The 25,897-nt window shown below is 42.5% G+C and overlaps 2 pseudogenes; both read left to right on the top strand.

Annotated features, from left to right (window-relative positions):
• Positions 1 to 18,551, top strand: part of LOC136398449 (T-cell surface glycoprotein CD1e, membrane-associated-like) — a 60,393-nt pseudogene extending 41,842 nt beyond the window's left edge.
• Positions 18,552 to 25,123: 6,572 nt separating this feature from the next.
• Positions 25,124 to 25,897, top strand: part of LOC136397868 (T-cell surface glycoprotein CD1b-like) — a 40,816-nt pseudogene continuing 40,042 nt past the window's right edge.

Consider the following 25,897-nt stretch of genomic DNA (forward strand, 5'->3'; position numbering starts at 1 on the left):
AAAAGGATTTTTTTTGTATTTTTTCGGAGTGAGAAGCAGGGGCAGGCGGGGGCAGACAGACTCCCAAATGCGCCCAACTGTGATTCATCTGGCATGCCCACCAAGGGGCAATGCTCGGCCCCTCTGGGGCATTGCTCCACTGCAATCGGAGCCATTCTAGTGCCTGAGTTGGAGGCCATGGATCCATCCTCAGTGCTCCGGGCCAACTTTACTCCAATGGTGCCTTGGCTGTGGAAGGGGAAGAGAGAGAGAAAGGAGAGAAGAAAGGGGAAAAGGTGGAGAAGCAGATGGGCACTTCTCCTGTGTGCCCTGGCTGGGAATCAAACCCGGGACTTCCACAGGAATTTTTTTTTTAATTTTACTTTTAAGATTTCATTGTTGGCAAATAGGAAAGCAGATATTTGTATACCAATTTTATACCCTTCAAGTTTACAGTATTTAAATAGTCTTTCTAAGAGGTTTTTGGTGGTCTTTGGGGTTTCCTATATACAGAATCATGTCATCTGCAACAAGTAACACTTTTACTTCTTCTTTCCTAACTTGGATGCCTTTTATTTCTTTTTCTTACCTGCTTGTTCAGGCTAGAACTTCCAGAACTATGTTGAATTAAAGAGGTAAGAATAAGCGTCCATGCTGTCTTTCTGATTTTAGAGAAAAAATTTTCAGTTTTTCACCATTGAGTATGATACTGGTTGAGGATTTTCATATATGAAAATCATGTTGAGTTACCTTTCTTCCATACATATTTTATTGAATGTTTTAATCATAAGTAAATGTTGTATTTTATTGAATGTCTTTTCTGCATCTATTGATAGGATCATGTGTTTATGCCTTTTCTTTCATTAATGTGGTATATCATATGGATTGATTTGCATATGTTGAACCATTCTTGTGTCCCAGGAATAAATCCCACTTAATTGTGATGTATGGCTTTTAAAGGTATTGTTTTATTTGATTTGCTAGTATTTTATTTATGATTTTTGCATCTACATTCATCAGAGATATTGGCTTATAGTATTCCTTTTTGTGTTGGTCTTACCAGCTTTTGGTATCAGGGTTATGTTGGTCTCATAAAATGAGCTAAGTAGTATTGCCTTTTCTTTAATTTTTTGGAAGAGTTTGAGAAGGACAGGTACCAAATCTTCTTTGAATGTTTGTAACATTCACTACTGAAGTTATCTGGTCCTGGACATTTATTTTGGGGAAAGTTTTTTATAGTTGTTTCAATTTTTTTACTGTTTATTAGTCTATTGAGGTTTTGCAATTCTTCATGATTCAGTCTAGAAAGATTATATCGTTTTATGAAGTTATTCATTTCTTATAGAATACTGATTTTGGTGTCATATAGTCTTTAACAGTATTCTATTTGTATTTCTATAATGTCTGTGGTAACTTGTCTCATTTCTGACTTTATTTATATGAGTTGTTTCTCTTTTTCCCTTAGTGAGACTAGCCTTTCCCACCCTTTTTGATGTGGGGTGGTGCAATCCCATCATGCCTCAGATAAGTGACTTTGTATTAGAGACTTTCCTATTTTGTATATTGGATTAAAGGTTTTGATTTCGACACTATAAAATGGGGGCAGACCAGGAGCTTACTCTCTTGGTTCCTGAGATTAGCATTAGAGAGGAGAGCAGAGAAAGACCATGTGGAGGAGGCCAGGAGGAGCAGCCAAGATGGTGGAGTGCTGAGTGAGAAGCCAGTTTGAGCAGAGTTTTTGCAGGGAGAAGAAAGGAGATGGGGAACAGAGGTGAATAAGTCTGGTGAGCTAGAAACCTTTGATTCTAGGAAACTCAAATAAGTCAGTAGCTTTGTGACACTGAATGAGTGGGTTTTGGAGCCCAGTGTGTGTTATTACTTGCCCGCTGGATGCAAGCTAGGATTAAAGATGATGGTCCATCAGTTTTTGGCTCCGTTGTTTCTTTACCGACTGTCTGAATCCAATGGAAACCTGCATGGGCCAGGCGGCTGTGATAGTGGTCATGGATACTGACTGGCTTCACAGCCTTACTTGCCTTTTCTGTTACTTCCTTGGTCATTATAGACCTTAAAAGCTATGCTCAGAAGATCTCACTGAGTAGCTTGACTAAGAGAGCAAAATTGGGAATTCAGTGTTTAAAGAAGCCTATTAGACTGAGGAAAGAAAAGATTTGATCTTTGGTGATAGGTGGTTGGAGACTGCGGAGGGTCTGAGTTCAATCTAGGATGAGACTTCAGGTGGTGGGAGTTAAGGCGATGCTTAGATAGACTACGGACTGAGAATGGAGTTGAGCCTTAGCAGAGAAGACACAATATGCCTTCATGGAGAGGAAGTTAAGAAAGGTGGTGGTGTGTCTCCTTGAGGCAGGCAGGGAGGGGCTGCAGAGGAGTAGGTTATTTACATATTGTAAGAGAGGACTAGTTTTGAGATTGCATGCTGCTAAATCCTGAGCTAGTACTTGCCAAAACAGGTGTGGGTTGTTTTTGATCCCCTGGGGTAAGACAGTTCATGTAAATTGCTGGGCTGCATTAGTGTCTGGGTCAGTTTAAATAAAGGTAAACAGAATGTAAGAGTCAGGGTGTAGAGCAGGCATCCTCAAACTATGGTCCGAGGGCCGCATACGGCCCCCTGAGGCCATTTATCCGGCCTCCTGCCGCTCTTCCAGAAGGGGCACCTCTTTCATTGGTGGTCAGTGAAAGGAGCACTGTATGTGGCGGCCCTCCAATTGTCTGAGGGATAGTGAACTGACCCCCTGTGTAAAAAGTTTGGGGACCCCTGGCGTAGAGGAAGAGTAAAAAAGGCATTCTTGAGTTCTAGGATTATGAAGTGAGTGGTGTTTGAGAAAATGTATGACAGTAACTTGTAGAGATTAGAGACTACTAGAAGGAGGGGAACTACTGCCTCATTTATTAGGTGTAAGGCTTATATGAGATGATAAGCCCCTGAAGGTTTTCGAACAAGAAGGATGGGGGTATTGCAGAGTGAGTCCATGGGGATGAGTAAGCCTTGATTTAAGAGGTGGCTAATTATTGGTTTAAGGCCTTGGAAACAGACACAGTAATAGAGTAAACAAAGATTTTATATATAAATTATGAATTAAGGAATTTAAATGAGCACACTTTACTTGTATCAATTTAAATTATATTAGAGATATTTTCTAAAAAATAGAGACAAGACAATTTACTTACTCACATAGCTTAATATACAATTCTGCTTTTTTAAGTTTTTTGAGATGGCAGGGAGTTGCCAGCATATGGGGGGGGGGGGGAGAGAAGGCAGACGAATGGACAGTGTGAATAGCTGGTTGGAAAGAAGGAGGGTCAAAATCTGCAGGAGGAGGAGGAGGTTAAAGTGCTAGAGCTCTGAAGAGAGGAGAGAGGACAAGGGGGGAGAAGGGCATAGCTGCAGCGGAAGCTGGTGGGGAGAGGGAAATGGATAAAATACAGCCGAAGCCAGTGGGAGGGGTCAAAGAAGAGAGACAGGTACCGCAGCTGGAGCCACAGCTTTTAAGGAGGGAGGAGGGATTTAAGAACACAGTGGAGAAGGGAGGGGCCCCTGGCCAGCAGAAGAGGAGAAAGAGAGACTGGTATTTGCAAGTGAATAAGAAAGAGGATTCAGCCAAGAGAGGGGAGAGAGCTTTCTGGAGGGAAGAGATAGGTAAAAGAGATTTTCAGAGAGACTAGAGAGGGGTTCCGAGAAAGGGGTGCCCCCAGGGGTCAGGCAGGAGGGAGAGAAAGTTGGGAATCCACAGAGAAGTAAGGATTAGGAGCAGAGGTTTTAGGTGAGGTTTCTCTGGCCAAAAACGGCCTGCGTGACAAGAGTGAAGGGAGAAGAGAAGCCTGCACATAAGGAATCTCTGATGCCCTCGCCATCCAGTGGCAGAAATTGTCAAGATCTCTTAGGATATTGTAATGGTAGTAGAAGGCAATTTGGCTAGGTGCCTAGACTTTCAAGGAAGTCCGTAGAAGCTAGCCACTTAGAGTAGAAACCTCCCAAACTGTGAACCTCAGAGAGTAGGGTGAGTCCCAAAGGAGTAGAAGAGTAGTCTCTGAGGCCTGAAATTGGAAGGAGCCTGTTGGGCAGATAAAATATATTATGCTTGTTGGAATCCATGGGAGTCCGAAAGACCAGAGTAACAGGCTTTATTGAAAGGAAGAAAGGAACCCTGCCGGGCAATTCTCCTGGGGGAGAAGAGCACCAGTTACAGACTAGGGGCGAGTTATGTAGTGTTTGAGAGAGCCTGAGGGGATACTGAGGCAAAAGTCCTGGTATGTCCGGAATGCTTCTCCTTGGGGGGCTTCGAGCATGTGGGTGTTGAATCAATAGTCCTGGTATGTCCGGAGCCCCTCCTTGGGGCGGCTTCTCAGCTTTTTTGGAATTCCTCTGTCTCAGGGTCATTAGTCCAGTAAGGGTAAGGTCTGACAGATAAGCGGAACATCAAGAGGGCAGTTTGGAATTCACGTATCTATCATTACTCAACTCTGTGGTTACATATAAAAGAAAGACAGTTATTAATTTTATAATATATGGTAAGGGGTAATGAGGAGAAAGAGGAGAAAAAATTGGAAAATTATTGCTTCTTCTGGAGAGAACTCAAGAAGGGAACCTTGGCAAGCCAGGTCCCTCATCCAGTTCAGAAGGTCGTCAATTTCCATGCTGTGAGGTCTGAACCAGGTGATGTCTCTGAAAACCTGAGTGAGGAAGTAAAAAAGTTTTGCGGGGTAATAATTGTCAGTTGCTTGCTGCGAGTGCCGAGTGGACAGAGTGACATAGTGATACATAGTCTCCTGGTTGAGCCTCATGAGACAGGCTGGTCTGGTTCCTTTCAAATGGGAGGACATGTGGAGATTTTAGGAGACAGGGAACCTGTTGGTGTAAATTTTTAGAAGGACTGAATGTGTGGTAAAGAGGAAGAGGGTTTGGAGAACATTCAGGAGGGAACTTCTTGGGCTGAGGGACAGCTTCCTCCTGCTGTCATCCCTACCTATTTGATATTTCCCTCATGAAGTTCTCCTTGGGGTATAGGGGAATAGGAGTGTAGGAGCATTTGATTGTAGGTAATCCTAGAGATTTCTCTCATCCTGGCCTGTAGGAACTTAATAAAGAAAGAGGCAGGTATTTGGAGATTAGCAATGCAGAGATAAGGAGGATTGTATAGAGGTGTGTGTGTGTGAAAGTTCTTCCATGGTAAAGTTAGAGATATTTTTTCCTGGCAGACCTGGAGAGAGCAGTTAGCTTGAGTTAAAAGAAATGTTTCATGTCCGTTTGTAGGCTCCAAGAAGACCCGGTGATCTTGTCCTTTTACTATGTGAAGGGAAAAAGACTGAGAAGTGTTAAGAGGTGTTGCTATTTATTCTCCTAGTTCTTCAGGGATACAGGAGAGCTTTAGGGTTAGGGGACCTGTAAGAGTTGAAAGATAGGATTTAGGAGGTTAGCTGATATAGGGTTTCAGATTTTTCTATTTCACGAGGGCAGGTTTCAGGGTTGATGTGTAGGGTTAGGTTAGATTTTTCCAATTTTCTGATTCATGAAGATCTGCATGCAGTTCTGTAAGAAACTAGTAAACAAATGTAAGAGGCAGGGTTTAAAAGTTAGAAAAGTAAATAGGAGAGTGAGTAAACTAATGAAAGGCAATAGTAAGTGTAAAGCCAGAAGCCACGGCCACTATCGCAGCAGCCTCCTGGCCCATGCAGGTTCGCATAGGATTCGGACAGTCGGTAAAGAAACAACGGAGCCAAAAACTGATGGGCTGTCATCTTTAATTCTAGCTTGCACCCGGCGGGAAAGTAAAAACACACTGGGCTCCAAAACCCACTCACATTCAGTGCTCACAAAGCTACTGACTTATCCGAGTTTCCTAGCATCAAAGGTTTCTAGCTCACCAGCCTTATTCTCCTCAGTTCCCCATCTTCTTCCTTATCCCAGATACAAACTCTACACAAACTGGCATCTCACCCAGCACTCCGCCATCTTGGCTGCTTCTCCTGGCCTACTCCACATGGCCTTTCTCTGCTCTCCTCTCTAATGATAATCTCAGGAACCAAGAGCGCAAGCTCCCGCTCCGTCCCCATTTTATAGTGTAGAAATCCAAACTCTTAATACAATATACAAAATAGGGAAGTCTCTAATACAAAGTCACTTCTCTGAGGCATGATTGGATTGTACCACCCCACATCAAAAAAAGGGTAGGAAAGGCTTAATCCCAAAACCAAGCCCCAGGCTACAAGGATTCTGCCTGCCTTTAGCCCACCCCAACACACATTAATATCACCTGGGCGATAGCCTCCTCGTGGGCAACGTAATCTTTAACAAAGTGAGCATAATACATTTTATCTGCCCAACAGTAAGACGCCCAGTTTGTGTGAAACCACTGATTCCATGTTTACGAATTTGCTGGGCTTCAGAGAGAGAGAGAGAGAGAGAGAGAGAGTAAATAGGAATAAGACAGGGCAGTGTGGCTAGTCCCCTTGTCCCTAGATCTACTTTTGTAGAGATTTCTAAAGCAATAAGAAGAGAAATTACCTGTATAGCTTGTTTGGTCCTTACATTGATGGATAGTGTATTATGAACTGGAAGAGGCTCATAGTGTAGGATTAGGTTGATATTTAGGGTGAGATAGATTAGGTAGGGTACAGGTTTTTGTCTAATTAGTATGGAGATGCAGATAGGTGTTGGTCCCACACGAGTAGAAAGTTCCTGATTTGGTGAGGCAGGCTGAGAGGTGAATAGAGAATAGAAGGACAAGGGGTCGGTTTTGTTTCTCTGTTTCTGAGCTCCAGATGGTCAGGGTGGAGGAAAGAGTCATCCTAATAAGTGGGGAGGGTAGAGGATTGTTAGCTAGGGTGACTGATTAAACATTCTTTGAAAACCAGTTTTCTGACTGTACAAATTCTTTTTTCTCAGTACAAATCTCCTACAACCTGCACAAACCTTCTACAACTTACATAAACCTTCAACTTTCATGCACTTTCTTACCCAGAAATAACTGGCCTTCATAACAACTTGCTTTTCCTTTTTCTTTCAAAAGTATTTCTGTACCTTATACCTTCTATTATCAAAACCATACAATTCCTTTCTAGTCAGAACTCTTGATTTAAAAAATTTTAACCTCTAGTGACAATCAAGTTGACTTTCTTTTTATCCTAGTTTCCCTTTTCCCAAAGCCTGACTAAAAGAGTCCTTAGTTTTTTCATATATTTGCCATACATAGACCAACCAGCTTCAGGTTTGTGATTGGAGTAAGGCATTCCGTTTTTCTATTTTAGCAGCAGTGGGAGTTGTCAGGATCATGGTGTGTGGACCTGTCCATGTGAAAGTCAGTCCTTGCAGCCCTGGCCGGTTGGCTCAGCGGTAGAGCCTCGGCCTAGCGTGCGGAGGACCCGGGTTCGATTCCCGGCCAGGGCACACAGGAGAAGCGCCCATTTGCTTCTCCACCCCTCCGCCGTGCTTTCCTCTCTGTCTCTTTCTTCCCCTCCCGCAGCCAAGGCTCCATTAGAGCAAAGATGGCCCGGGCGCTGGGGATGGCTCCTTGGCCTCTGCCTCAGGCGCTAGAGTGGCTCTGGTCACGGCAGAGCGACGCCCCGGAGGGGCAGAGCATCGCCCCCTGGTGGGCAGAGCGTCGCCCCATGGTGGGCATGCTGGGTGGATCCCGGTCGGGCACATGCGGGAGTCTATCTGACTGTCTCTCCCTGTTTCCAGCTTCAGAAAAAATGAAAAAAAAAAAAAAAAAAAGGAAGTCAGTCCTTGGGTGATGTAATGCTGGAAGTGCCTCTTGGACAGTGTTTGAACAATTTGCTGAGTGACCTATAAAACCTGCAAGTACTTAGGGAAAGGGTGTTACATTTCTACACTTTGCAGTTAGAGTTTAAGTCCTAGTGACCACTGCTTCTAGCTGGAATTACCAGCAGGTCCCAGCCTATAATAGGCATGGGGCATTGCGATAAGAGGAACAAAGGAGTTACTATACATTAAATAAAGCAATAAAATCAGACTGTCAATACCCACAGTAGAGATCTTTGAGGGATAAATAAAACTTAAATATTCAAGCAAGGCATAGTAGATGGCCCTTGTGTTTACAAGAAATGAGATTAGATTATCTGCTACTTGGAAGAAATACCTTAGGCTCGTGAACGATGTCCTTGGGCCTTCAGTGGCAATTCCCAGCATGCTGGGCAAGGTCAGTGTTAATCCAAATTCTGAGGGACCCAAAACATGAAAGACAGAAATAAGGTCCGTAGTTTACACACCAAAGCTTTATTGTTTAGCTTGGCCAAGCGGCGGCAGCTCCGACAGAAATCTGAGGGAGAGTGTGCTGGCCCTTTGTTCTACTTAGTTTTTATAGTTTTGTAAGTGGGAAGTACAGAAGAAAAAATTGCAATTAGGAGCCCCTTACCACTATTGGTTATAGTCATATGTCCTTTAACATGATAGGACCACGTTCAATTTGCAAGCTATACATCATTTTGGGGAAAACAAAGTTTACAAGCCAACACAATGGTAGAAAGATGTCTCTTTACATATTAAAGGCATTCCTATATTATCTAGTGTTTATCTGCTATCTCTCTGTCCAGAGTCACACACACATTTACATAGGAGAGGTAGTTTCAGTGGGGACAAATGCCCGCAAATGACTCATTACTATAAGAAAAGGTTTATTTTGGCTTTTCTCTTCCTGCACCTGGCTAGCCATTCACCCCTTTCCCCACAGGTGTGGTGGAATGTCTGGGAATCCATGTTTTCCTCCCCTTGCATTTACAATACAATGCCAAGGGCCATCCTGGTTATGCCAATCACACAGTACAGAGACTATTCTCACAATTTCTCTGCACACCTTAATCCAAATTAATAAAATGTTCTCCAAGTCTCCTAAAATATTAATATTAATTCTGTAGCCTTTGGTACTTTACAACACCTGTGGGTGAAATGGCTCAGTGGCTCCTCAGTCAGGTCACAGGTAGCTGGAGCAAGGCTAGAAGAGACTGAACCCTCCCTCCATGGAGAAAGGGGGCAGCTTACCTTCTCGTGTCCCTCTTTCCACAGCACAGGTGTGTCACCAGTGGGGCCGGGAAGCCTGGCAGGCTTCAGTTCAATGACCTTTGTTTCCACTCTGGAGCAGGGCCTTGAAGAAATGCTATGAAACCCCTTAGGGCGCTGGAGCCAAAAGTTGGTATTTCCTGACTTCTTTTGGGCCTTATTTGCCTTTTCTGTTACTTCCTTGGTCATTATTGACCTTAAAAGCCATGCTCAGAAGATCTCACTGAGGGGCTTGACTAAGAGAGCAAAATTGGGAATTCAGTGTTTAGAGAAGCCTATTAGACTGAGGAAAGAAAAGATTTGATCTGTTGTGGTAGGTGGTTGGAGACTGTGGAGGGTCTGAGTTTGATCTAGGGTGAGACTTCAGGTGGTGGGGGTTAAAGTAATGCCTAGATAGACTAGGGACTGAGAATAAAGTTGAGCCTTAGCAGAGAAGACAGGATAACACTTCATAGCGAGGAAGTTAAGGGTGGTGGTGAGTCTCCTTGAGGCAGGCAGGGAGGGGCTGCAGAGGAGTAGGTTATCTACATATTGTAAAAGAGTACTAGTTTTGAGATTGCATGCTGCTAAATCCTGAGCTAGTGCCTGCCGAAACAGGTGTGGGCTGTTTTTGATCCCCTGGGGTAAAATAGTCCATGTAAGTTGCTGGGCTGCATTAGTGTCTGGGTAAAGGCAAACAGAAAGTAAGAGTCAGGGTATAGACTCGAGGAATGTTAAAGGCATTCTTGAGGGCTAGGATTGTGAATGAGTGGTGTTTGAGAAAATCTGTGACAGTAATTTACAGAGATTAGGGACTACTGGATGGAGGGGAATTACTGCCTATTGATTAGGTATAAGGCTTGTACGAGGTGGTAAGCTCCTGAAGGTTTTCGAACAGGAAAGATGGGGGTATTGCAGGGAGATTCCATGGGGATGAATAAACCTGGTTTATGGGGTGGGTAATTACTGGTTTAAGGCCTTAGAAACAGACACAGTTACACATTAAACAAAGACTTCACATATTATGAATAAAGGAATTTAAATGAGCGCGCTTTACTTGTTTCAATTCACTAGAAATATTTTTTGACAAACAATGAGACAAGACAGATTACTTACTCACATAGCTTAATATACAATTCTGTTTTTTAAGTTTTTCGAGATGGCAGGGAGTTGCCAGCAAAGAGGGGAGGAAGAGAGAAAGCAGATAGATGGACAGTGTGAGCAGCTGGATGGAAAAAAGGAAAGTCAGAATCTGCAGGAGGAGAGAAGGAGGTTAAAGTATTGGTGTGGCACCACATGGTCAGAGGAGTCAAAAAGATTTAGAGCTCTGAGGAGAAAGGAGAGGGCAAGGAGGAAAGAGGCACAGTCACAGTTTGTAAGGAAGGAGGAGGGGTCGGAGAGGAGACAGAACTGCAGTTTGTAAGGAGGGAAGAGAGGTCAGAGCTGAGACAGGCACAGCTTCTAAGGAGGGGGAGGGGACGAAGTACACAGTGGAGAAGGGAGAGGCCCCCGGCCAGCAGGGGAGGAGAGAGACAGACTGGTGAAATGAGATGTAAAGCCAGAAGCCAGGGCCAGGGCCACCATCAGAGCAGCCTGGCCTATGCAGGTTCGCATTGGATTCGGACAGTCGGTAAAGAAACCATGGAGCCAAAAACTGGTGGGCCATAGCCTTTAATCCTAGCTTGCACCCGGTGGGCAAGTAAAAAATACACACTGGACTCCAAAAACCCAGTCACATTCAGTGCTCACGAAGCCACTGACTTATCCGAGTTTCCTAGAATCAAAGGTTTCTAGCTCACCAGACTTATTCTCCTCAGTTCCCCATCTCCTTCCTTATCCCAGATACAAACTCTGTACAAACTGGCATCTCACTCAGCTCTCCGCCATCTTGGCTGCTTTTCCTGGCCTCCTCCACGTGGCCTCCTTCCACTGCTGGCTCTACTCTCTCTGCTCTCTCATGCTAACCTCAGGAACCAAGAGGGCAAACTCTCGTTCCGCCCCCATTTTATATTGTAGCTTCACAACCTCTAATCCAATATACAAAACAGGGAAGTCCCTAATACAAAGTCACTTCTCTGAGGCATGATTGGATTGTACCACCCCATATCAAAAAGGGTGGGAAAGGCTTAATCCCAAAACCAAGCACCAGGCTACAAGGATTCTCAACACACATTAATATCACCTGGGCAACGGCCTCTTTAACAAAGTGAGCATAATACATTTTATCTGCCCAACATGAGAAAACAGGATTTAGTGAAGGGAAGGGCTTTCTGGAGGGAAGAGACTCCAGCAAAAAAGATTTGCTGAGAGACTAGAGAGGGGTTCCGAGAGAGGGGTGCCCCGGGGGTCAGGCAGGAGAAGGAGAGAGTTTGGGAGTCCGCGGAGAAGGAAAGATTAGGAGCAGAGTTTTAGGTGAGGTTTCTTTGGCCAAAAACGGCCTGCATGTAGAACAGAAAATACAGAAATTAAGGACAGGAGAGAAAGGAGAAGAAAGCCTGCACGTAAGGAATTTCTGATGCCCTCCCCATCCGGTGGCAGAAATTGTCAAGATGTCTTAGGATATTGTAATCGGATGTCCTGTTTTCAGGCCAATGGGAGTCATTGTCTAGTCTGTACTGAGGCCATGCCGTGTTACAGAAGAAGATTAATTTCTTCGGTTTGAGGTCTGAGAGACCGAGTTTGGTGAGGTTTTTTATGAGACATCCTAGAGGTGTCTGGTCGGAAGGCTTAGACTCTGAAGAGCCCATAGTGGAGACAGGTGAGCAAGAGGGGGCGTCCCCGCCTTTTGTCACTGTCCCAAGAGGAGAGAATCTCCATGTGGGGGAGTCGTCCCTGATAGAGGTCGTCACCACCTGTCAGGGAGTTCTGAGGATGAGAAGTCCAAGAGAGTGGAGAGGTTTGGCTAGGCGCCTAGTCTTCCGTGCAGTCCACTGAGACTGAAAGTCAAACCCCTCAAAAGGAGTGTCAGAGAAAACCATCTGACCAGAAAGGGGTGTTTTTAGAGAGAAATTTAGAGGCCAACCGGGGAAGGGGAAGGGAGAAAACTCCTTACCTTCTGGTCCAGCAGGGGTTCAGGACAGGGTTAGACTGCCGGCCAATCAACCCACAGTTACACATCCAAACAGAATCAGGGAGTAAGCCCGGGACGAGCTGCCGCTGCCCATTGCTTCCCTGGTTGTAATTTGGACGGCAAAGAGAGATCGTCCAGGCAGTTAGTACCCTGTTCCGGGTTTCAGCACCAAATGCTGGAATCCATGGGAGTCCAAAAGACCAGAGTAACAGGCTTTATTGAAAGGAAGAAAGGAACCCTGCCGGGCACTTCTCCTGGGGGAGAAGAGCACCAGTTACAGACTAGGGGCGAGTTATGTAGTGTTTGAGAGAGCCTGAGGGGATACTGAGGCAAAAGTCCTGGTATGTCCGGAATGCTTCTCCTTGGGGGGCTTCGAGCATGTGGGTGTTGAATCAATAGTCCTGGTATGTCCGGAGCCCCTCCTTGGGGCGGCTTCTCAGCTTTTTTGGAATTCCTCTGTCTCAGGGTCATTAGTCCAGTAAGGGTGAGGTCTGACAGATAAGCGGAACATCAACAGGGCAGTTTGGAATTCATGTATCTATCAATGCTCACTTTGTTAAAGATGCTGCTGCCCATGTGGAGGCCATTGCCCAGGTGATATTAATGTGTGTTGAGAATCCTTGTAGACTGGGGCTTGGTTTTGGGATTAAGCCTTTCCCACCCTTTTTGATGTGGGGTGGTACAATCCAATCATGCCTCAGAGAAGTGACTTTGTATTAGAGATGTCCCTATTTTGTATATTGAATTAAAGGTTTGATTTCTACACTATAAAATAGGGGCAGAACGAGAGCTTGCTCTCTTGGTTCCTGATATTATCATTAGAGGAGAGAGCAGAGCAGAGAGCAGAAGGAGGCCACGTGGAGTAGGCCAGGAGAAGCAGCCAAGATGGCGGAGTGTTGAGTAAGAGGCCAGTTTGTGCAGTTTATGCAGGGAGAAGGAAGGAGATGGGGAACAGAGGTGAATAAGTCTGGTGAGCTAGAAACCTTTGATTCTAGGAAACTCGGATAAATCAGAAGCTTTGTGAGCACTGACTGTGAGTGGGTTTTGGGAGCCCAGTGTGTGTTTTTACTTGCCCACTGGATGCAAGCTAGAATTAAAGATGAAGGCCCATCAGTTCTTGGCTCCGTTGTTTCTTTACCGACTGTCCGAATCCAATGCGAACCTGCATGGGCCAGGCGGTGGCTGTGATGGTGGCCATGGCCACTGGCCATACAGAGCCCATGTTCTGAGGGGAGTCTGGCTAAATGTTTTGACTGAGAGGAGCCCACAATAGAGGAGACTGGTGAGAGAAGGGGGCGTCCCCGCTTTCAGTCACAGTTCCAAGAGGAGAAAATCTCCATAGAAAGAGAGTCTCAAACAAGAGGTTGTAACCCCAAGACCGAGATCCTGGGACATAAAATAAGGACCTGGCTAGGAGCGCCTAGACTTTCATAGAAGTCCATAAAGGAGTATAGGCAGACCACTTGTAAATATGGAGTCCAAAGTCAAAACCGTCCGACAAGGAAGGGTGTTTTTGGAGAGAAATTTGGAGGCCAACCAGGGAAAAGGAGGGAGAAACTCCATACCTTACTGGTCCGGCAAGGTTCAGGACAGGGTCAAACTACTGGTGGCTCAACCATACTCATACAGCCGAACAGAATCAGGAGTTAGCCCAGACAAGCTGCCGCTGTCCACAGCTTCCCTGGTTGTAAGTTCGGCCAGCAATGGGATCACCAGGCAGCCAGTGCCCAGTCCCAGGTTTCGGCACCACATGTAAAAATGAGATGGCACTTGAACTCCAGGTGTGCAGGCCTTATTAGAGGAGAAAGACCTCCCAGGGCACTTCTCTGAAAGAAGGACCCCAAAAACAGACTGAGGTAAAACTTTATAGGGTTGGGGATAGCCTCGAGCAAGGGTGTGCTGGTATGTCCTGCTTTCTGGAATACTCCTCTTTGTGGTGATTGACCAGCTTCCTGGAATTCCTTTGTCCCAGGGCCATTGTCTGGTAATTCAGGGTGGGGTCAGGCAGCCAAGTGGAACAGCAAAAGGGCAATTGTTATTCATGTATCTATCAATAATAAGTGTAGAAGAGGTGATGGAGAAAAAGAAACCTTCATACTCTGCTGATGGAAATACATATTCTTATAACCACTGTCAAAGTAAAATCACTTCCAAACTTGTAAGAATTTTAATGCATTTGTTTGAGCCAAATTTTTGTCAATCGCCAGGAAGCAAAGTCTAAACATATTGAGAAAGTGCTTTGGGAAATGGTGGTTTCACTTACTTTACACACCATTATCCAAGGGTAAGGTGTAAGGGGGTTACATGAAATTGACTGGTGATAGATTAGGGTGGACAGACACAGCAGAGTGGACAAAGTGGGAAATCTATGAGATTGGATAAAAAGAATAGTGTATATGCTGAAATTATTATACATAAGCAGAAACAAGTCAGTTAATAGTTAATGACTCACATGATAACAATAACAATGAGGGGGTTCATTGGTTCCTGCTCTGGTGAGATGCCTGTCCTGAGGGGGCAGAAAAACAAGATTACAATTACATTTTTAAAGACATATTATTAAGTACATTATTGGAGATGTAAAAGACAGAGACTGGCTAGATTTAGGTCAGCATTGATCTTTTTTAGAGAAAAATAGCTCCCCTAAGACATGATTAACCCCATAAACTGCTTCTAGTTATAAAGTTTTCATTTTTGACCAACCTTTGTGCTTAGTTTAGGCCTCTCAGTCTGCAAGGCCACTATACAGGCTTCCTCTGAGCTTGTCAGGGTCACAGTGTGGCCCCATTTCCATCCAAACCAGTAAGAAAAACAATATAGAGGCTCCTCAAAAAATTAAAAATAGAGTTACCACAGGTGGGCTCTGACTAAATGTCAGTTGAATGTTTCTATGAAAACCAAAAGAGTAGTGCATAAACTGCCTGCAGGCTGCCACAGCAAACATCAATGAAAAAACAAAAGTACAAGGATCCTCGGGTTACGACGATACAGTTCTGTTCCTACGACAGTGACGCTATCTGAATTTTAGTGAAAGTCAAAACACACTTGCCTGACCTGTGGTGGTGCAGTGGGATAAAGTGTCCACCTGGAATGCTGAGGTCGCCTGTTTGATACCTTGGGCTTGCCTGGTCAAGGCACATATGGGAGTTGATGCTTCCTGCTCCTCCTCTCTCTCTCTCTCTCTCTCTCTCCCCCCCCCTCTCTGAAAATGGAATAAATAAAATCTTAAAAAAAAAAAACCACACCTTAATACAAACAGAACACTTGCGCTTTTAACAGGCCACACTGGCATAGATAAGCGTACTGGGGGACACCACGTCCCTCACCCATACACTGTGTTACTGCGTATTCTTCCACTTCAAGAAACCAAATTAGTTTGCCCACATAGTCTGTAAGTATGATGCTAACAGTGTAAACAAAACACTCATGACTCTATTTTTTAAGTTTTATGAGAGTGATCATTGTTAATTTGAAACATTGTATGTTGAGACCATCATAACCCGAAGACTCCCTGTAAAAACTCAACATAGTAATTAATTGCCCTGTGAATAATCCAGTCCCTGGAGTCACTTCTCTGACTCCAATAAAACTCTTCTCTAATTAGACATACCTATGGGGACACCAGTGTTCCAGTATATAAATTGTGAAGGGAAAACTGCTCCTCACACCCAGGGGACCTGGAGACACACTCAAGTCATTTAAGGTAGAGTGGGAGCCCAAGCCCTGTGCATCCCCTATAGACCCACTCATACAACATGAATGAACATCCATCACATTATCAGCTCACCACTTCCAACTCAAGCATATTCATGGATCCTTAACAGTGCGAGTTGGTCTGAGTAGAGAAACTGAACAAAAAGGTATTTTCCTTAGATTATATGAAAATCTGTATTGCTACTCTGATCCTTTTTCGCTGTGGGTTATACAGCAACATTCAAAGTGCTATTTGTCTTCTGAGAGTGATTTTGAGAAGAGAAGGATAAAAAGACAGAGGGTAGTCTGAGGGGACAACGTAAACAGGAAAAGCAGTGAGAAGAGTGACAGTAAACTCCTGAGAAAAAATAATGAATAAGTAGAGAAAAACAGAGAAGACCAAAAAGAAGGAGAAATGAAGCTGGGAAGCTGATCAGAGAAAAAGGTCACAGAGAGAACAGGAGTGGGGACACTGCAGAAAAGGCCACAGGGCACTACTGAAGACCTTCTGTTATTTCTTTTTATAGAAATGGACATTGAGAATCCAAGTGTGGACTTGAGTCCTCCAAGGCCAAGAGGTACTACATTTCCCAGGCAGACCACAGACTGCAGACATGGTTATCAAGCCACAACTCCTTTTATACATGTTGGTGCAATGGGGCGGCTAGGAGGCAGACAAAAGTAAAAAGAAAATCTGGAAGCCAGACAGGGAAGAGATGGAGGGGAAATGAGAGACACTGTGGGAGGCTCATGGCTGAGGGAGGCAGTCGGGTTCTTCCCACACAGAAGTGAGCAGAGGGAGAGTTTGTTTTGTTTTTATGGCAAGAGATGTTACAGAAAAGTTCAAAAGGGTTTGGTGGGGAAGGTTTTATCTGAGTTCTGAGGACAACTTGTTCTGCTGAGGCACTTTATCAAACAGAACTTCAATGCTGCTGCTTCTGTCCCTGCTCTTCCAAGGAATTCTCTGCCATGGGCCAAGCACAGTGGATGAGAAGAACCCAGGTTGAAACATACTTGTGGTTGGGCAAAACAGAGTGAAGAAAAGTTCTTGACTGGTCTGCCGACTTTCTAACAGTATTCCCATATAACCCTTTCAAATTAATTATTTCAATATTTATTTATTATTTTTACATTTTCATTCCACAGATTTCTTCCTGCTTTTTCTTCCAAAATATAGACTTCCATGGGATTCACCAGAATATGTTTCTTCCCTTGAATCCCTTTACTTTCTAGATTGTTGATGTTTCCTTCCTATAATTTTCTCCATATTGACTCTCTCTTCCTTGACCATCCCCAGATCCCTTTGAGATCCAGGTATCAGGCAGCTTTAGACTGCATTCCCAGGAAGGCCCCAAAGAGTTTTTTAAATGCAGCATATCAAAGATCAGATTTCTTGATTTCCAAGGAAATTTCTGGAAGCTGTCTCCAGGAGCTGGGAGTCAGGTCAGAATGTCTGTAATGTGTTTAATCTGTACAGCATTGTTAAAGTACTGATGGTGACATTCAGTGACATTCTCAAGTCCTTGATTCCTGTCAGTCCTCTTGCAAGGAGAAAAGTCAGACCTGGAACGACAAGGTGAGCCCAACCTCCTCTCCCTTCACAGCCTCAGTGCTTAACTCTTATACTTGATTTTCTTCTCTTTATCATCCCTTTGAGACACAAAATACAAGGGTTGAAGGTGAGTGTGGGTTTCAGGGGTTCTAAAGTCCCAGAGTCACAAGTTCTAGCTTGAGATATCTAACTCCACTTCTTCTCATCTTTTTTCAGTGAAGCCACAGGCTTGGGTGATCAAAGGCTCCAGTCCTGGTCCTGGCCGTCTGCTGTTGTGCCATACCTCTGGCTTTCATCCAAAACCTGTGTGGGTGATATGTATGCGGGGTCAACAGGTGCAACAGGGTACTTAACAAGGTAAAATCTTGCCCTATGCAGATGGAACATAGTATGTTCGAATAAATCTGAATGTGGCAAATGCAAAGGTAGCTGGCCTGACTTGCCGAGTGAAACGCAGCCATGAAGGAAATGATATAATTAATCATCTACTGGGGTGAGAAAGAACCAGGGCCCCATTGGAAAATGATAGTCTTTGCATATTTCATAGCTAATGAATGAGCAGCTGGAGAATGGACAGGACTGCTATGCACAAGAGGATAAAAGTGGGAGAATACAAATCATAAAGAAGTGTAAAGATTCAAAGCAGTTATATTTCAAAAAAAAAACAGAGAAAGAGGATTAGAGATACTAAAGAAAAATAGAAAGAGACACATTGACTAGAAAGAATTGAAATAAGGGATCTAGAAAATACAGAAAAAAACTGTAAGGTCCCAACTCTGTGAAATGAGAGGCATTAACTGAGGTAGGATAGACTGTATTTCATAGATTGACATTATTTAGTCCCCAATCAGAAGGACATTCTATCCGTTTGATACTGATCTGTTTGGCTGTAACAGTTTCCCTGGTTATTCCGGTGCTTGTGGACTTATGGTTTAAACAGCACAGGTGAGACTTTTCTTGTTTTGTTTCTTCAACATATCATCCACTAATGTTTTTTTCTCTTCTATTATTCTTTTTCTCTCAGATTACCTGTCTTTGAGATAAATATCCTCTTCTTCGCCCTTAGCTCAGATCAGAATATCTGCTTGCCCCCTTCCCTGAATCCTGCCTCTCCCATTGAGGGAACACCCAGGAACGCAGGAGATCAGGAAACCACCTCTGCTTGGCACAGAATCATGGGCCAAAAACAAATTGTTGAAGAAATGGTAAATGAGCCTGATCCAACTCTGCTGATATATGTTTAACCTTATCCATAAAAATCTGGTCTGCTTCTTCTTGAACATGGTTTATACCAATAAACAAAGCATGATTTTGTTAAAATAGTTTTCTAATAGAGATTCTGATCCATTTGGAAACCTTCCCCCCCCCCACCCCCAATCTTTGATAATCTCTTTTCTGAGGGCACCTGTTTGTTGATCCTTCAAACTCTATTTCACATTCCTATTAATGAATCTTCTCTGGAAGTTTCCCTGAATGACTCAATTGAAATCACAGAACCAGTACCAGATGATCTCACTCTTATGTGGATTCTAATGAACAAAGTAAATTATTGAACAAAATAGAAGCAACTCATAGATACAAAGAACAGGTTAATACCTGTCAGAGAGGAGAAGTTTGGGGGGCTGGTAAAAAAAATTGAAGGGATTAAGCAGAGAGAAACATACACAGACACAGAAAACAGTAAGGTGATTACCAGAATAGATGGAAAGGAGGGTGGTAGAGGCAGTAAAGGGGTCAGGGGGGAATAAATGTGATGAAAAGAGATCTGACACACAATAAAATATACAGATGATGTATTATTGAATTGTACACTTGAAACCTATATAATTTTAACCAATGTCACTCCAATAAATTTAATTTTAAAAAATTCTGAAGGGGAAAATGGAAATCTATTTTGTACTTCCCTAATTTGAATGATCTTCCTAAGTGCATTAATATCTTCATACTCTGAACAATCGTTATTTAAGTACTCATTCTATTTATTTTGTTTCCATTTTTTGAAAGCAGACTTTAGATATTGTATATGTATTCATGACCAAATGCCTAACCTAAATTCAGGGCCTGCTTGATGAGCAAGTGACTTGTGCGATTGTTGCCATCTTTAAGTTTTTAATAATCTTTGAACAAAGAATATTGCATTTTCATTTTGTACTGGTCCCACAAATTATATAGTTGTTCCTGCCTGGATGTGATATTTCTCATACATGCTGATTTATGAGACTTAATTTGAGGTGATGAGCGCACATTGCAAAATAGAATATATTATGGAATTGTACATGTGAAACCTATATAACTTTATTGACCAATGTTATCCTAATACATAAAATATAATTTTAAAAATAAATAATTATCCAGTTATCATACTTTTATTTTTTCCTTTACATTTCTAGTATTTTCAAACATCATATATTTCTATTATATTTCTTTCACGTGAATTTTGATTTGTGGATGTTCAGGCATTTTATCTGCTTTTATTAATTTATTTATTTTGTGACAGGGACTGAGAGAGAGATACAGAAAGAGGGACAGATAAGGACAGACAGGGAGAGAGACGAGAAACATCAACTCTTCATTGTGGCACCGTAGTTATTCATTATTGCTTGAAATATGTGCCTTGACCAGGTGTTGGGGGTGCTACAGCAGAGAAAGTAATCCCTTACACAAACCAGCAACCTTTGGCTCAAGCCAGCGACCTTGGGCTTCAAGACAGCAATGTTTGGGCTCAAGCCAGCGATCATGGTGTCATGTCTATGATCCTATGCTCAAACCAGCAACCCTGTGCTCAAGCTGATGAGCCTGCACTTAAGCCAGCGACCTTGGGGTTTTGAACTTGGATCCTCTGCATCCCAGTTCAACACTCTATCCACTGTACCACCAGGCTCTGCTGTTTTTATGAAGGACTTCTGTAAGGTTTCTCTTCACAGTTGAATCTTTTCATTGTTCTCTAGAATGATATCAAAAGTATTCATCTTTTAAAATAAATACTTTAAAATATTTTCAGTTTTTGAGATAAAGAAAAGGTTCTTACGTGCTCCTCCACTGTGACAAAATCGAGTGTGCTATAAAAATCATAATTTTATGAAATTCTGACAAAAACTATTTTATATTGTTTTCATGTGATCAATAAGCTATGATTTCATGTAAACCTTATTTATCTTCCTTTTTTTCTGAATTCCCAGGGTTAGTTAATATGGAATTTAATTCTTTGATTATTAACTTCCTCTTGTAATATTAATCAAATGCATTAAATTTTACATGTTCATTTAAGCAACTACTTAGGGTTAACTATAAATATTTTAAATAAATTTTTAAAAATTACATTTATTGAGGTGACAATGGTTAATTATATTATATCATTTTCAAGTGTTCAATTCTATAATAAATCATTGGTATATTAGCTTTAAGTGCCCAAGACCTGAAGTCTAGTCTCTTTCCATCACCATGGATTTGACTCCCTTTACCCTCTTCAACATCTCCCCTTATTTCCCTTCCCCTCTGATAACCAGCCTACTGTTGTCTGTGACTATGTGTTTGTTTTGTTTCTTATTTTCTGTTTCCTATCCCACATATTTTTTGAGGAAACTCCATACTGTTTCCATGACTGTATCAATTTACATTTTGACCAGCAGGGGATGATGTTTTTTTCTTGACATTCTCTTCAACACTTGTTATTTCTTTTCTTGTTGGTAACAGCCATTCTAAACAGGTATAAAGTGGTAGCTCTGTGGTTCAATTTTTATTTCTCTTGTAGCTAGTGAAGTTGAGCATCTTCTCATATATCTGTCAGCCATTGAGAAAAGTGTCTTTTCAGGTCTTCTGTCCATTTTTAAAATCAAACTTTTTGGTTTTTGTTGTGTTGCTGAGCTGTTAAGTTCTTCATATATTCAGATATTAGCCACTTTTTGTAGATTATTTTTGCACATATCTTTTAATTTTTTGTTGGATGCTTTTTTGTTCTGGTGATGTTTTTTTTCCTTGTTCAGAAACCTTTTAGTTGATATTATACATTCATTTATAAAAATAAATTTATATTAGTAGTCACTGCATTATTCAGGTTAACTTTTGGTTTCATTTAGATCATTAGTTTTATAAGCAAGTTATGAAGCATATTCTTTGAGTTTTTGAGTATTCAAATATAGATTTATTTGGCCATCACAAAAAAATGATAATTTCCCTGAGCAAAAAATATTAGGATTATATCATTACCTTAGGATTCTGACATATTCCCCAAATCTTGAAGTGTTTGAAGCTACTGTTTTGGATTTTAAAACAATGGACAAGACTGAGTGTAAACTTTTCTCAATAACTCAGAGCACAATTCAGTGTGTCCTTTATATTATAAATATAGAGGTTTTAGATTAGGATTTTTTAAAATTGTTTTGTTTTAGCTTTTGTTTTATTTTCTCTTAGGGACTTGTCTGTGAAATTTTAGGTTCTGACCTATCTTTCTGTGCCAGGTGTACTCTGACTAAATGTCAGTTGATTATGTTCATGAAAACCATAGTGATAGCAGTTAAACTGCCTGCAGGTTGCACAGCAAAACATCAATGAAAATAACAAAAGCAAAGACTCAGCACATTAACTAATTCTCCTATGAACACTCTCGTCCCTGGAGTCACTTCCTGTCTCTAATAAAACTCTTCTCTAATTAGACACACTGAGGGGACTCCAGTGCTTCCAGTACATGGACTGTGAGGGGAAGGCTGCATGACTGCTCCTCATACCCAGGGGACCTGGAGACACACTCAACTCATTTAGGGTAGAATAGGAGGCCAAGGCCCTGCTCATCCCTTATAGACCCACTAATACAACATTAATGAACATCCATCTACTTATCTGCTTACTACTTTCAAGTTTAGCATGCTCATGGTTCCTTAACAGTGATAGTTGGCCTGACTGTAAAAACAGAACAAGAGTATTTTTTCTCAGATTACCTGATAATCTGTATTGCCACTGCTGTTCCTTCTTCAATGTGGATTATGGAATATTCTTGTCGATTATACAGCTACATTCAAAGTGCCTATTTTTTTCGGATAATGATTTTGTGAAGATCAGGATAAAAAGAAGATAATGAGGGAGCAGGAAGAAGGGGTGAGATCACGGGAGAAGAGGCAGTAGACTCCAGAAGATAAAATTGTGGATAAGTAGAGAAATACAGAGAAGACCAAGAAAAAGGAGAAAAATGCTAGGATGCTGAATAAAGGAGGAGACCACAGAGAGATCAGGAGTGGGGACACTCCATAAAAGGCCACTGGGCACTACTGAGGACATTGTGTTACTTCTTTCTATAGAAAAGTACATTGAGTATCCCAACTGTGGGCTTGAGTTCTCCAAGGCTAAGAGGTACTATATTTTTAGTCAGAACACCAACTACATACTTTGTTAAAAACTAAGACCACTTTTATACATGTTGGTAAAAAGGGGAGGTCAGGAGGCACACAAGAGCAAAAAGCAAATATGGAATCCTAATTGTGAAAGAGTTAGAGGGAAAATGAGAGACCCTGTGGGAGGCTTGTGGCTGAGGGAAGCAGTCGGGTTTCTATGACAAGGAAGTGAGCAGAGGGAGATGTCGGTTTGTGGCAAAGTAAGTGACAGAAGAGTTCAAAAGGGTTTGGAGGGGAAGCTGATATCTGTGTCAGCAGGCACTCATCCTGCTGAAGCATCCTTACCTAACAGAGCTCCGATGCTTCTGCTTCTGCCCCTGCTTTTCAAGGGAATTCTCTGTCATGGGCCAAGCACAGCAGGAAAGAAAACCCAGGTGGACAAAGCAGGGTAGAAAGAGAAGTATTTGAGAGGATCTGGATGTAGAGAGTAATGCTCCTACTGGGCGTCCTTGGAATCTGCATGCCAGGTGAGTGCCAGGCACCAATCTTGACCCCAGTCTGTTCCTGATTTTGGAAATAAGAAGGTGGATTGAAGGAAGAGGGTATGAGACTATGTGTAAACTTTGTAACTTTTCCCATTTTTTTCTACCATGGGTCCTTTGTCTCCCCTTCTTTCACCCTCTCTCAATGGTTACTTCTCTCTTTCAGGTACCCAAAATCTAGCACACTATTATCTAGCAGAAGTAGAGCCACCCCTCCTATTACACGCTCCAAATCTTGCTTTTTGTCAACCAGAGCTGGCAGCACACCAAGGGCACAGGCTCACTGGACAAGGTTCAGACTCATCTCTAGGACACTGTTAAGCACCATTCGCTTTCTGTTGCCTGGTTCAAATTAATTTTAACAAGGAGAGTTGAAGAACTTGCAGGTGTTATTGCAGTTGTACATGCATAGCTTTGCATTGGAAGTGCAGGCATTTCCAGTCAGTTTCAGTTTGAATGTGAGTTTTCTTTTTCAAGCTGATCATTCCATGAAAGTCCTGACCAGGAAAGATGATATATGGGCTCTGATCGTTATTCAATCTTCCTGACCTTGTGTTTGGTCTCTCTTGCTTCATTCCTTCTTTGTTTCAACTTTTACCCTTGTTATGACTGTTCCCCCACCACTCACATACAAAGAAGGACCAAAATGCACATATCTCTTCACACTCCTGAATATACCCTCATATTCATGCTTCTTGGAACAGCTCTCACCTTTAGATGTTCATTCCCCCATCCTGGCCTCGGACTCAGCCTTTCTCAACAGAATCTGCCCTTCTTCCTTGTGGCCTAACCAGGACCTAACCACTCCTGAGTGGGCTCTTCCTGACTGGTCTGCTATCTTTCTAACAGGCTCCCCATCTAGCCCATTCAAATTAATTATTTCAACATTCTTTTATTATTTTTACCTACAGATTTCCCCCCACTTCTTCCAAACTATAGTCTTCCACATGATTCACCAGAAAATGTTCCCTCCCTTTAATCTCTTTACCTTGTAAATTTTTTACTTTTCCTTGCTACAATGTCAAGAGCTACTGAAAAGGTCATATACGAGTAGAAAATGTAATTTTTCTTGTCAACATATTCTATGGCATAAGATAATTTTGCTTGAAGTAAAAACTGTAGTATTTACTTTATTTTAGGATATGTGTCTGCTGTACCATTGTACCATTGTACTGACAAATGTTTTAAATGTGTTCCCTTTAGGGCCCCGGCCAAGTAGCATATCATTCTGATAGGATAATCCCCAGTCAGGACACATAAAGTAATCAATAAATGCATAAATAAGTGGAACCACAAAATGATGTTTTGTTTTTCTTTCTCTCTCTCTCTTACCCTTTTTCACTTTAAAATCAATTAAAAAGTGTTGGAAGAACTAAACACATTGAAAACATGGAAAAATAATGCTCTGCCTTTTGTAAATGGTCATCAACACCACACACCAAAAGTGCGGTTAGGGAAACAAGACAAAAGGATAAAATGAGAAAGAGGAGCCACTGAGAACGTGCAAGAGAAGAGAGGGCCATGCGGAGGAAGATGGAGGTTGGGTGGATGAACCAAAAGAATTTTCCTAGATTAAGGCAGGCGATTGTTTCACAGTGCCTATGATTTATAAGATGTCACAATAAAAGACTGAGGAAGTAAAATAACCTTTCAAAACTATATGGTGGCTTTTTCAGGGTAGTATAAAGAAAGCTGAGGTCAGGAAGAACACCTGGAAACCAGGGAGGTAAGAAGGAAAATCTGGAAGTCAAGGGCTGGCATTGAAATGACAGGCAGAGTGGGAGGGTCAGGGTGTGGGAGGCACAGCTTTTCTCTGATATACAACATGGATGAGGCAGAGACTTGTCCCTTGAAGAGGAAGTCACTATAGAGCACTGGTGAAATAACAGTTTTCTGAGTTTAGAGATCAAACAGCAGCTCTAGGAGTCAGAACTTTTACCTACCAGTGAAATGCTGTTTTTGCCACTTCTGTTGCTAACAGATCTCATACCACGTGCTGACAACAAGTATGGACTCGAGCAAGGTAAGAGTAACTCTGGTCAAAACTCTGGGTGTGGGTGGTCTGGATGAAAGCATGCTGTGCATACCCCTGAGGGTCTGGGCCAGCCCTCTTGTATTTTGGAGGCTGAGGATGAAGCAAGAGGCTCTGGCACAGGCAAATGTTGCTGCCATTTTGCTGTTCGGACTCTGGTTTGTTCGGTTTTTTTTTTCCTAGATTTTTCTGGTTTTCTTTTCCCCCACCCCCATTCCCTGCTGCTTTTCTGTTGTTGTTGCTGTTTTCATTTTTCCTATCCTTCCACTACCCACATCTCTCCAGGGGCCGATCTGTTTCCATGTTATCCAAATATCATCATTTGTCAACAACACCTCTGCACAAAATCAAGGCTCAGGTTGGCTGGAAGATTTGCAGATTTATGGCCTGGATAGCAACTCATGCACTGCGATTTTCCTGAAGCCTTGGTCCAAGGGCAACTTTAGTGATGTGGAGGTGACAGAGCTAGAAGAGATGTGCCGTGTCTACACCACCGGATTTACTCAGATAGTACAGAATCTTCTCAGTGAATATGAGTTGACATGTGAGTGTTGTTCTCTGATCTGAGGAGATTACCAATGATCTCTTTCTCTCTCTCATTCTGTCTTTCTCTATCTCTCTCTCTTTCTCTCTCTCTCTCTTTCTAGGTTCATGATGCTGCATCCCAGGACCTTCTCTCCTCTTTCCCAGTT

The sequence above is a fragment of the Saccopteryx leptura genome, chromosome 3 (genome assembly GCF_036850995.1).
Source record: "Saccopteryx leptura isolate mSacLep1 chromosome 3, mSacLep1_pri_phased_curated, whole genome shotgun sequence".
In the NCBI taxonomy this organism is placed as follows: domain Eukaryota; kingdom Metazoa; phylum Chordata; class Mammalia; order Chiroptera; family Emballonuridae; genus Saccopteryx; species Saccopteryx leptura.